Raw genomic sequence first — 13978 nt, forward strand, 5'->3', positions numbered from 1 at the left:
ATATGTTAATAATAGGGATGCACTGAATCTTTTATTTTGGATTCGGCCAAACCCCCGAATCCTTCGCAAAAGATTAGACGGAATACAGAACCGAATCCAAATCCTAATTTGCATATGCAAATTAGGGGTGGGAAGGGGAAATCATTTTTTAATCCCATGTTTTGTTACAAAAAGTAACGAGATTTCCCTCCCGGCCCTAATTTGTATATGCAAATTTGTATTTGGATTCGGTTCGGCCTGGCAGAAGGATTCAGAATCCTAATCCTGCTGAAAAAGGCTGAATCCTGGCCGATTCCCGAAGGGAATCTTGGATTCTGTGCATCCCTAGTTATGAATGAATCAAATCAAATGGAAAAAAACATAAAAACAAAAATAAAAAAATGATCATGCTGATATATGGATGCATATAAAAAGTGGATATATGATATGCCAGCAATGTAGAGTGTAATAAATAAAATGATGAGGGCACAGTAAATCTTCCAGTGTGGATCAAAGATGGTGCCGCAGAGGAAACAAATTTAGTAAAACGTCTTTTAGAATACTGTATACATTTAATATACTGTATATTTATACTGTATAAATTTACAAATCTGTATACATTTTTGTATGATGATCCCGTGTACACACAGGGGAGTATGATATAAATAAGTAAATATACACACTGTATATATATATATATATATATATATATATATATATATATATATATATATATATATATATATATATATACACAAACATACAAGTTATGAACCAATATAATAGTTATAAAAGGGTAACATAGGAGAATTTTTTTATAATGCTATGAGGACAAGGCAAGGTTCATTACGTGCTCTAAATTGCAACTCTTTATGCACCTATAATGGAAATCACTCTGTACACAGTCCTGTGTGTGTTCAGCAGTGTTGCATTCAGGAGCTACGTGAGTTGGGTGACACTTGGGCATCCCCTGGAATACACAGTAACTGGCACGTAATTCCATAGGCATCAGACCGGAGGGACCATGATGACCCTTCTTCCCCCCAGTTTTTAGCCCTGGTTTTGATTTTTAATACTGTGGTATCTTTTAATTAGGAAGGTTGAATTAAACGTCCTTTTGTTGGACGGCATTCTCAGTAAAGCGGACTCTGTACTTGTCCTAAGTGAAGAATTTGCTTCTCTTTGTTTGTAGTTAACACTTAGACCTCTGGCCAGTGTGCATCTATGACTGTTCATTCTGATGACTTGGTCGTTCAAAGTCCTAATGAAAATTCAATTTCTCATTGTGAGATGCCATTTATAGCCTGAGCTTTGGCCTTTTTTTTACAATCAGCAGTTTAGCAACTATAGGTCACCTCTGAGCAGGAGATTGATGAGCACAGATGAGAATCCCACTAACAAAGGAACCTTAGAAAACCACAAAGCTTTCCATATGGACATAAATGGAACTATGGTTCTTTTTTTAAAACAATCTTCATCTTAAACAAGTTATCTTTGTTTTATGGGATTGAACATGTTCAGGTGTTTGCTTCGGAGCATGAGAATGATTAGCCATATGTTTTCTTCATTTTCTATTACTAGAATGCATCCCCCTAGCCCCTTGCACTGGGAATTGAGAGGCATTACTGCACAAATCTATAAAATGAATGAGCCATTCCTGTCATATAACTAGTTTCATGGCGTTGTTTAACGCAGCACATGTTGGTAATGTCTGTAAAGGTTTATATATTGTCATCCATATGTTATTATTGATGAGGGCCAACATTATTATGATTAGATAAACATCTGATCCAAGGATTATTCCTTTTGACATTTTGGACTATGCAAAGATGAATTGGCAATAGGCCTTTTTAATTTGCCTTTCTCCGAGTCATTTTATTTAGAGTTTTGGAAAGTGTTGAATTGATGAACTTTTGCCAGTTTGGTGGGCACCCCCAGTGATTCTAATCCCTAACTTGGTTGATTATTTGACCTATTATCCCAGGTCCAATGTGGTGAATGTTGTGCAATTTCTCTATATACAGGTATGGCCAATAATATTATTCTCTTCGTCCATTTTCCTCTCACTTTCTTATCTACCAGCCAACCACTAAGAATGTTGCAGATACAACTGCAACTACAAAACTGCTCCACCCAAGGTGCTGTATGGGTTGGTAACCGGGCAGTATGGTTGAAAGTGGACAAGGCGTTGTGCAGGTCTGGTCAGCTTTAGCCTTTACTAAACTTAATAGGAAGAACAAGGCTTTGTGTAAACAACTGATGGCTGAATACAGTCCAATTAATATCAGGGCATAATGTATACCTTATACAGCTCTCAAGCAACACCCATTTAACTCTCTGGTTAATCTGGGGTGTATCTGTGGGGTACAATGTCCCGTGTTCTGTTGAGGTGGGCTATGCGATTCCTCAAACTCTGCCCTGCGTGTATACTGAGATATTAGGCAAACATCATATGCTTGATGTACATTTCCATGCAAACCTGCAATGTGACAAGAAATCATTAATTTAAAAGCAGCTCAACCACTTAGACAAATACTCTTGCCTTTTTTACTTTGTAATCTAGCATGTTTTAGAGCCATTTATATTTTTTCAGACACTGTGCATCAAAATGGCCAAAATTGGCTTTTATTTTGCAGTAAAGTAAAAATAGAAACTAGTTTGCAGTTAGCTGTGCCTGTCTCTGAATATTTAACCATTTGAGACAGGGGTTTATTTTTTGCGGAGAAAATTATATTATCAGTGGTTGAGAAAGATGGCAAATCTTATACTTGAAGAGCAGGTTTAACTTCTTATTTTCTATTCCTTGTGATTGTGTATTTTGGCAGGGCATAAAAGAGCTTTTATGAAGGAATCACTTCCATGTACCTGAGCACATCATAGTCAAACCAATAATTACAAGCTCTCAGCAAGGCTTTATGGAGGACAGGACGTGTTTGACCAGTCCTGTAAGTTTCTGTGTGGCAGTGAGTAGAATCTTGGTCCAGGAAAATGCAGCGGATGCAGTACTGTACATTTGCACTTCCAAGTCCTATAATATTCCTCACTAGATGTTATGACATCAAATGAAGTAAAATAACCTAGGAGGGAATAGCTGTCTGGAATGGTTTGAAAGGCTGAAGAATTATAAATTAATAATTTATTGGGTACCAGAGCTCAGTAAGGGGGTGGGAGTGGGAACACCTAATTGCAAACCCCTGCCTGTCCCTCATGAATACAGTGTTACCAAAAGCAGACCGCTCTGTTTTCATGGGGCTAATTCAGTAATTTAGTATGTGTGCAAGTGCATATATTTTCAAAAATAGGGTTTTTTAGATAAAAATTTATGGTCGTAAATTGGCTAGCCACCATACCAAGTCAAGATTAACCTTATTTGGTGGTCCTAACTATTAACCTCTGGTTTTATTTTTCATAGACTGACACCTCTTGCATAGTTGCATTTCTTGGGAAAAGTGTCTCCAGATCTCCTGGCCTGGGCATTAGTCTCAGTCACAGTCTTGCCGATTTTGTGATCATAACTTGGTAACTAAATGCCCCTGTTTTTGAAAATACACCTATAATATAATCATATGCACAGATACTTAATTACTAATGGAACTGGACCGGGCCACTTAACGTTTTTGGCATGAACAAAAACAAAAGAAACAATGCAAAATATATCTGGAAAAATATAGGGCATGCGGATGAGAATTCATTTGAAGAGAAAAAAAAAATAAATAAAAGTATTCCAGTGTTACTTAGAAATGAGAAAAGATCAGATAATTTAACAGATTCTCTGGGAGCCCCTGTGTGGGCTGCCAGATGATACTGTCTGTGGCTGTCAGTTCCAGCACACCATACCGTGGAGCTGGGAGTGGAGACTGTGACTTCCAGTCCGGAGTTTGACTTGATAATCTGGCAACATCAATACAGTTGGAGTCTTTGTGTTCAATTGGAATAATTGCTGCCCAGCTAGCTCTTGCAGAAAGTTCACTAATGGCATTCACTGACATAACTGAATGCTAAAATGCATGAAGGATGACAATTGATCTTTTTTTGTTAAAGAAAAGCAATTGACTTTAACAAATAACAAGTCTTTTTATGGAGTGATTTATCATCCCAATCAAATCTTCCTATTTCACAATAACTGTAGGAATGTAACATGTAACAATACAGCCATAAGTATATCCAGGCACATTTTTAGCCAAAAGTCACTGCATAGGATGCTGGAGCAATGTAAACATGTCCTCTGGAGTGATTTCACTGTCTGACAGACCAATGGAAAAGTTTGGGATTAGCAGATACCTGGAAAACAACAAGGGCTGAAATATGTAAGGCAATGTCAGCTGTAAAGTTGGCTGGAAGAGGCTGTTTTTTCATGGTTTGGACTAGTGCTCCTGATTCAGTGAAAGCAAATAATAATGCATGGTATACGATGTTATTCTCGTGAATTTTGTGCTTTCTACTTTGTGGCATCAGTTTGAAGAAGGCTCTTTCTTGTTTCAGCACAGGACTGATGATCAGTTTCTTTTTTGCCTTTTCAATATGTAAATCTGGTGTGAGTGTTAACTATTGGTGTGAATTCTTCCTTGAGCTATGGGTTTGGGGCACAGCACCCGGACCATCAGCTTATGTGCCAAAAGGTTGACCTCTATAAATGAAATTTGGCTTGGGCAGAGCCTGACCTCAACCCAAATAAACACTTGTGCGATGAACTGGAATACTGACTACAAGTCAGGCCCCTTTTCCAATATCAGTGTCATATCTTACTAGTGCTGCAAAACAAGAAGCAAAGTTCCAAAATCTAATGGAAGAAGTAGAAGAAGAGCAGCAAGCAAATATGGATACTCTTGGTTTGGGAATAAGATGTTAGACAGGCAAGTTTCCTGAACTAAAGGAGGCGGCATCATTACAGACAATGTTATTTCCGCAAGAAGCACCAACATGCTACTTCTTGCATCTGTATGACATCAGTGGAGTTGTCTCAGGTACAGAACTGACTTTAAATCCCCGGATTTTGTTTTCCCGGAACTGACACCAAGTTTTCACATTCCCAGAATTCGTTGACTTTAAGCCTTTTTGACTTGGTCTACTTGCGAACGTAAAAATCCGACTCTACTATTTTACATATTTTAGAATTGTTAAGGGATTTTCTTATATAGTTGCATTTGCTGGCCATGGTTCATTTGCTGGCATTTTTACTGTGCCAATGTGGTAAGTGAATAATTGCTTTGTTGCAATTCTGCCTCAAATAGCATGTTGCCATACAGTTTCTCCAAATTATGGAAAGGCCATCTCCCATAGACTCTAAATAACCTAAGAAAGGGAGCCATTGTTGGTGGCCATTGGCGTTACTATAGAGGAAGCAGACCTTGGGGGGGGGGGTGGGGTTATAATATAATATAGCAATGAGACCAATGAAGTCCAAAAGCAGAAAAACTTTACAAGGCAAAGGAGGCAACTATGGTAAGGAATTTTACGAAAAGCTGTAAGGAGTCAGAAGAAAGAGGCAAATAATTCAAAAACTGAAAAATATAAAAAATGAAGACCAATTGAAAAGTTGCTTAGAAGTGGCCTTTCTATATTAAAAGTTAACTTAAAGGTGAACCACCCCTTAAACAGAATACTTTCCAACACTAACTACATGTTCCTATATGTGAGCTGCTTTGCATGTCCAGCTAAATTCACCAGGAAACATCCATAAACAGCAATATCCTACACAGTAAATAGCATGTCAGATTGAATGAGGATAAGTGGATATAATCCACTGTGGAATTTCAGGCTGACAGATTTCATATCATTAAATGCAGATCTAGCTTTTAGTACCTCTTCTCCCACTCCAGATCTCCATGTTATCTTGTTTTTTTTTCTTGTACATTTAGACTGATTTTCTGTCATTTAAAGAAATGCTTCTCGTTATATGAAAAATGTCCCATAATTTTGAAAGCATTAAAATAAGCCTTTATCATCAATCATATTAGAATAGGCTTCTGTTATCATGTGGTATACACTAGTCTTCTGCACTGTTTGTTTTTTTGTTGTTGCATATTTTATTATTAAAATGATAGGAGCCTTTATCCTCTCTAATACAACCATTAACACACAGTTTACATTTGCCAATTCTCTTTACAGTGGAGTTTATGTGTACTATCATTTTAACCAGTATAAATTAGTGTAGCTGTAGCCCCCTCTAGCTAATTACTTCGCTATTAAACATTTCTTTAGTATAAACAGACCACTTTTCATTTAAAGGAGCAGAAAACGTACAATCCGACAGGGTTGCCAAATGTGAGGTCACCTCCTAGGAATTGTAATGACTTATCCGATACCCAGGGCTGGTGCTCCTGTTAGAAAACTGCACTGGTCTTGGACACAGTGAGCAACAATCCTCTTCTTCTTCATGCGGGTTCACATGCACAGTAGTGTTAAATGTCCGACTTTAATCAGCAAAAAATGACTTTTTTGCTCTACTGTGCAAGCCACTGGATTTTGAAGACAGAGAAGGGAGGAAGAGTTTGAGTACCTAAGTGTACCTAAGTGTACCTAAGTGCTGAGATGCTACCTAGTTTTTGCTCTGCCAGTCTTTCTGCCCATTATTTCCTGCCCTGCCTCACTCTGACCATCATTTCCTGTGCTACCTCACTCTGTCCATCATTTCCTGCCCTGCATCACTATGACCATCATTTCCTGTGCTACCTCACTCTTCCTATAACCCTAACCCTGCCACTCTGTTCATCATTACTTGCTCTACCTCACTCTGCTGATTTCCTACTCAATTCCAATTTGTCCATCATTTCCTGCTTTACATCACTCTGCCCATCATTTTCTGCTCTAAATAATTCTGCCTACCACTTCCTTCCCTGCCTCACTCTGTCAATCATATCCTGGCCTACATCACTCTCACCGTCATTTCCTGCCTCACTCTGGCCGTCATTTCCTGTGCTGCCTTAGTTTACCGATCATATCCTGACATATACCCATCATTACTTTCCCTACATCACTAATTATCATTTCCATACCCACCACAATCTGCACATTACTTGCCTTACCTTACTGTGACGATCATATCTTGACCTACCCAACTCTGCCCATCATATCCAGTGATGGGCGAATTTGTCCCGTTTTCCAGAAAAATTTGCGAAATGGTGAAAAATTTGTGAAAAATAGTGAAATCTGAAAGTTCCCGAAAAAAACGTTAAATTTGGACGTTTTCACTCAAAAAACATGAAATTTGAAGGTTTTCACAAAAAATAGTGAAATTTGAAGGTTTTCACAAAAAATCGTGAAATTTGAAGAAGGATTTTTCTAAAAATTGTGAAATTTGAAGGTTTTCACTAAAAAGTCGTGAAATTTGAAGTATTTCACTCAAAAAACATGAAATTTGAAGGATTTCACAAAAAAATCTTGAAATTTGAAGGTTTTCACGGATATTTTCACGAAAAAATCTTGAAAATCGGAAATTGATGCCGGTGAATTTTCGCTGGTGGTGAAACAGGGGAATTCGCCGCAAATTTGTGCCAGGCAAATTTATTCGCCCATCACTAATCATATCCTGTGTTACCTCACTCTACCTATCAAATGCTGACTCACACCACTCTGACCATCATTTCTTACCCTACTTAATTTCATGTCCTCGTCTACCCCAACCTTAGCCACTAATCAGTGCTGCCAACTTTGTGCCTTTTTAAGAGATGATTTATATTATTATACATGCAATAATAAGAAAGACAGAACATGAAAATCGGAATCTCTGCCATGAACATTTCTAGATGAAACTGTTTTGACTTCAGCAAGATAATGAATTTAAACAGCCTGCCATTCGCACGAGCACAGCTATGGAGGAGGTGCTGAAGATTTATTGGTTTACCATTTCATTTCTTATCAGCGACATTTCACCCTCTTGCTAAAGAGTTTGCTTAAAACTTGCTTGTTCTGGACAATTTATTTTCCCATCATTCTGTGAGATAATAATCTGCCATATTCAGTGTGGAGGAGACATTCCTGATGAGGCATTTTTCCAAAGAATGGATGAATTAACTGAGGTATTTCCAATAGATTCCATTTCTAAGTGCTGAGGTGGAAATATAATAAACAGTAGTTCATACACACTGCAACTAGCAAACTTCCCCCCTCCCCCATTTTCTAAAAGCAAGAACTCCAGGAGATTCATTGCTGAGGCCACACAGCATGCAAAAGCACAGTCAAGCAAACTGCTTGATTCTGCACAATTAATATGGTAACTTATCTGGAAAGCCAAAGGTATTTGTCTAGCAGGTGTTAGTTATGGGGCTCCTTTTGCAGTCTCCTAACCTTGGCTCCTAACTATCACTTTATGAACAAGGTGAAGTATAGAAGTTTTGACTGATCTTCCTACAGAAGAACTGTGTGTGCCCCATTCCTTTGTTTGCAGCCTTTCCATGATGTGTCAATGTAGAGTTTTCTTTTTGCTTCAGTACTCAGTGATCCCTGTACAGGTATAGGATCCGTTATCTGAAAACCCATTATCCAGAAATTTCTGAATTACAGGAATCAACATTTTAAAACATATTTCCTGTAATAATAAAATAGTACTTTGTACTTGATGCCAACTAAGATACAGTTAGAACCATAAATATTTGGACAGACAACTTTTTTTCTAATTTTGGTTCTGTACATTACCACAATGAATTTTAGTTGAAACAACTCAGATGCAGTTGAACTGCAGACTTTCAGCTTTAATTCAATGGGTTGAACAAAAAGATTGCATAAAAATGTGAGGAACTTTTTTAAAGCCTTTTTTTAAAACAATCACTTTATTTCAGGGGATCAAAAGTAATTGGACCAGGGGTTCAAAAGTAATTGGACAATTGACTCAAAAGCTATTTCATGGGCAGGTGTGGGCAATTCCTTCATTATATCATTATTAATGAAGCAGATAAAAGCCCTGGAGTTGATTGGGCGGGGGGGGGGGGTGCTTGTATGTGGATGATTTTGCTGTGTACAGACAACATGCGGTCAAAGGAGCTCTCCATGCAGGTGAAACAGCTTTAAGCTGCAAAAACTGAAAAAACCCATCTGAGAAATTGCTACTATATTATTAGTGGCAAAATCTACAGTTTGGTACATCCTGAGAAAGAAAGAAAGCATTGGTGAACTCAGCAACGCAAAGATACCTGGATGTCCACGGAAGACTACAGTGGTGGATGATCGCAGAATCATTTCCATGGTGAAGAGAAACCCCTTCACAACAGCCAAACAAGTGAACAACACTCTCCAGGAGGTAGGTGTAACGATATCCAAGTCTACCATAAAGAGAAGACTGCATGAAAGTAAATACAGAGGGTGCGCTGCAAGGTGCAAGCCACTCATAAGCATCAAGAATAGAAAGGCTAGATTGGACTTTGTTAAAAAACATCTAAAAAAATGCCAGCATAGTTCTGTAAAACCATTTTTTGGACAGATGAAACCAAGATCAACCTCTACCAGAATGATGGTAAGGAAAAAGTACGGAGAAGGCTTGGAACAGCTCATGATCCAAAGCATACCACGTCATCTATAAAACATGGAGGAGGCAGTGTGATGGCTTGGGCGTGCGTGGCTGCCAGTGGCACTGGGACACTAGTGTTTATCCATGATGTGACACAGGACAGATACAGCCGAATGAATTCTGAGGTGTTCAGAGACACTCTCTGCTCAAATCCAGCTAAATCCAGTCAAATTGATTGGGAGGCGTTTCATAATACAGAGCGACAATGACCATACAGCCAAAGCAACCCAGTAGTTTATTAAAGCAAAGAAGTGGAATATTCTTGAATGGCCAAGTCAGTCACCTGATCTGAACCCAATTGAGCAGTATTTCACTTGTTGAAGTCTAAACTTCAGACAGAAAGGCCCACAAACAAACAGCAACTGAAAGCCGCTGCAGTAAAGGCCTGGCAGAGCATTTAAAAGATGGCGATGTCCATGAGTTCAAAACTTCAGGCTGTCATTGCCAGCAAAGCGTTTTCAACCAATTAGAAACAAACTTTTTATTTTCAGTTTTCAATTACTTTTGAGACCCTGAAATGAAGTGATTGTGTTAAAAAAAAGGCTTTAGTTCCTCACATTTTTATGCAATCTTTTTTGTTCAACCCACTGAATTAAAGCTGAAAGTCTGCAGTTCAACTGCATCTGAGTTGTTTCATTTAAAATTCATTGTGGTAATGTACGGAACCAAAATTAGCCCCCTCATAGAGGAACACAGGGGTAAGAAAGGTAATGTAAAAGCATCACACAAATACCTTTATGGTAAAATTATAAATAGCATTCAAAACAATGTTATGGCAAATACAAAAAAAGGTTTCAAGGTTTCAAAGGTTTCTGGTTTCAGTATCTCTTTCAGGTATGAAGTTGAAAATTACAGAAAGACCCATTATCCGGGAAAACCCCTGGTCCTGAGCTTTCTGTATAACAGGTCCCATACCTGTACTTCCCACAACAGGCAGATCGCCAGTGAGTGGTCATTAAATTAAAAGAGACAGGCAATATTTGAGGCATAAATGGCAAGTGTGCTTTTACATCCCTCTTGGAAATGGGTGCCAAGGTGCTATAGATTTATGTCTTTTTTTTTGCCAAACTGTTTGACATGGAGTTTACTGAAATAAAAACAAAATCCCCCTGTAGTTTCATATCAACATGAAAGAGAAGAAAGAGATCAGAACCAACAGTTCTAATCTGTGCCTGTGATGATTTCATCCTTTATTCTCAGCTTGTAAAGTGATATCTCAAACTAAACGTGGCCCTCTGGGTACTCTATGCAGGAAACTAATTCACTGCTTGATAATGCCATCCACACCCACTTGAGCTTCGCCTTGATAATATTCCGTGGCAGCTTTTGCTTGGAAGGGTCTCACATGTCTCTGCGCCTCTTCCTTCCTGTAAACCATATTTGAAAGGGTTCCTAAGCATGAAAGGAGTCAGTGTTTTACTCATTGAATGCCGGAAGGTTTCCAGTGTCACAATACTAGAGAGGGCATAATAAGCAAAGATGAAATTCCTTCCATAGTTATGTGTAGGAGAAAAAGTAGTTAGGCCTAAAACCCTAAAAACATGATTGGATCTGATAAAAGTTTAAAAAAATGCAAAGGCAAAATTAAAACTAGTGCAAGGGGGCCAGCATGTGAGAGTAAGGATGAACATTATAGATAACTTGAACATAATAATAATATACTGAAATAATGTGGAATCTCCACATAGGAACTAATCACTGATTTCAGTCAGCTGCTAGTAGAACACCAAAAGCAAACATCTGATTGGTTGCCATGAATTACTACCCAAGTGCAGATTGGACCAGTGTTTATAAGTGACCCCAAAGAGAGGCAAAAGGGTGGACATGGGTCTTGAAATCTGAAGATAGAGGTTATTGCACTGCTGTATACGATATTATGTAATTACTACTTTTTCCAAGGAATGGTTGGCAGTGACACATTCTTTTCTGAAATTACTTATAATTACTACTTGTGTTTCACCCAGAAGCATGTCCATGTATCTGATTGAGGCTTTATAGGATCACTAATACCTACAACAGGTGTGGCCAGCCTTCTGATATATTTCAACGATACCTCTCTGTATCCTTCCTGCAACCCACCAACCACTAGCTTTTCTCTGTATCCTTCCTGCAACCCACCAACCACTAGCTTTTCTCTGTATCCTTCCTGCAACCCACCAACCACTAGCTTTTCTCTGTATCCTTCCTGCAACCCACCAACCACTAGCTTTTGGGGCAGTTTAAGAATATCTGGAGGGTTGCAGGTTGTTTACGATGTTTTATCTCAATCTGTCTTGTCCCTTGCAAATGTATATCTGTTTCTATGGTTACACTGTAAAGAAAAATATATTAGTGCCATATTAATAAACTATTAAGAGCTGTATAATGATCAAAATTCCACTAGGGATATGTTTGTCACAGAAAAACAGCTCTGATGTAAATTTTACATTGGCCCAGTGCTTTGTCTAGTGAGACCATTGTTGTCAAGAAATGTTGGATTTTAATTTATCAAAACTGTCTGCGGCATCTTACAACAACTAATTCGGCATTTGTTTGTCAAGTAGGAATACAGGCAGGGGTAAAAATTAAAATGCCTCCCAAAAATTTGGTTTCAACAAAGAACTGAGTAAATTAGCGCCATCTTGGTCAAGGGATACTCTGTAGAATGGGAAATTTGTCAAAAGGGTGCCAAGCAGGAAAAAGTGTAGGGAAATCACTTGTGTCAAAACTAGATGTCGCCATGTGTGTCTCCACCAGAAGACGTGTTGCATACAAGGAGAAGGAGACAAAAGTTGTGGTGGTAGGTAAGAGAACATGCTGGCTTCCTGGTGGCCCTGACAGTGGGGCCTGTAATTTTGAGTGGAGGTACTGCCTAAAATCATGCATTTAAAAGAAAAAAAAATGTCATTCTGAGTATGTTGGGTAATGGGGAAAACTTTTTAAAAGTTAAGTGGTGTTAGTTTGTGTGCCTCAGCCAGAACTCCAATTCTTATTGCTTATTTAGACAAAGACCTCTCCAGGCAGTAGTGTAGTGTAAATAATAACAAAGCTTTTAGATAAATGGTAAAAAGTAATCCACTTCCCCATGAAAGTTTAAATCTCTATAAAATCCCCCAAACTACAAAATTTTAAATAATACTGTATGCAGAGGGAGAAGTACAATATTCTGGAATGGCCATCACAGTCCCCTGACTTGAATATCATCAATAACCTATGGGATGATTTGAAGCAGGCTCGGCAGCCATCAAATTTAACTGAACTGGAAAGATTTTGTATGGACAAATGGTCACAAATACAGCCATTTAGAATCTGGACACTCATCAAAGGCTATAGGAGGCGTCTAGAGGCTGTTACATTTGCAAAAGGAGGCTCAACTAAGCTTTGATGTAGTATCTCTGTTGGGGTGCCCAAATTTATGCACTTGTCTAATTTTGTCATGATGCATATTGCATATTTTCTGTTAATCCAATAAATTTTATGTCACTGCTGAAATACTATTGTTTCAATAAGGCATGTTATATATTAAAAGGAAGTTGCTACTTTGAAAGCTCAGCCAATAAAAAAACAAAACACTAAAGAATTAAGAGGGGTTCCCAAACTTTTTCATATGACTGTATGTATGTAAGGGGCTTGTGACTGGGAACTACTGGAGTGGAGACACAGGGAGGTTTATTTAGAACAATTCAATCTTGTCCAGATTCAGGCCTGGGAATGGGATATGGTTCTTCTTTGACTTATTCTGTGGTTATTAACAAATATATATATATATATATATATATATATATATATATATATATATATATATATATATATATATATATATATATATATATAAGAATATAGCAAAGGAGACTTATAATTGCTATCTTACGGCACTAAATCTTAATTCACTGCAGAGCCAGTGATCAAGCAGTGGTTAATTTTTGGATGAAGGTGTCCATCATTCTTCCCTCCTGTAAAGCTAGACAGCTTGAAAAAATCCCTTAGGCCTCAATGACAAGTTCCCTACAGATAAATGCCTTTTCTTTGCTACATACAGTACAGCTGTTCTTACATTTATAAATAGTCTATATTAAAATATTAAAAAGTAATTTTGTCAAACATGAGATAGTTAGATAAGCAGCCATACCACGTACTAATGTCTCCAGGGCTTTACTTATTGTAATTGCCAATAGCTTGTCTAGTGCTGTAAGTTACACATTTTTATTTTTAGCAGGTTAACCATGACCTTCCTTAAATGTAAGGACCCGTCCACAGGTGTTTTAGCCAGTGGCAAAACCCCATATTGGCATCTATTGGGTGCCTGTTGTGTTTAATAAACAGTTGGCTCAGTGTTGGTGTGGATTGACCAGTTCCAGGTGGAGGAAGATTCAACTTAGACGAAGTTGCTTTGCTTCACAATTTTTAAGCTATAGCTAGTGAGAAACTTGCCAAGGCCATTCCTTCTCCGATGGGAGGAGAGGTAAGCAAATGGGAGTAAAGGGGTAGTTTAAGGTCTACAGGAGGACCATGAGCACC

General features: G+C 38.1%; 1 protein-coding gene across 1 annotated transcript in view; it reads left to right on the top strand.

Moving 5' to 3' along the window:
* The window catches only part of megf6.L (multiple EGF-like-domains 6 L homeolog), a 283490-nt gene that overhangs the window by 19181 nt on the left and 250331 nt on the right, over nt 1-13978 (top strand). The window lies entirely within an intron of this gene.

Source organism: Xenopus laevis, chromosome 7L (genome assembly GCF_017654675.1).
Source record: "Xenopus laevis strain J_2021 chromosome 7L, Xenopus_laevis_v10.1, whole genome shotgun sequence".
Classification (NCBI taxonomy): domain Eukaryota; kingdom Metazoa; phylum Chordata; class Amphibia; order Anura; family Pipidae; genus Xenopus; species Xenopus laevis.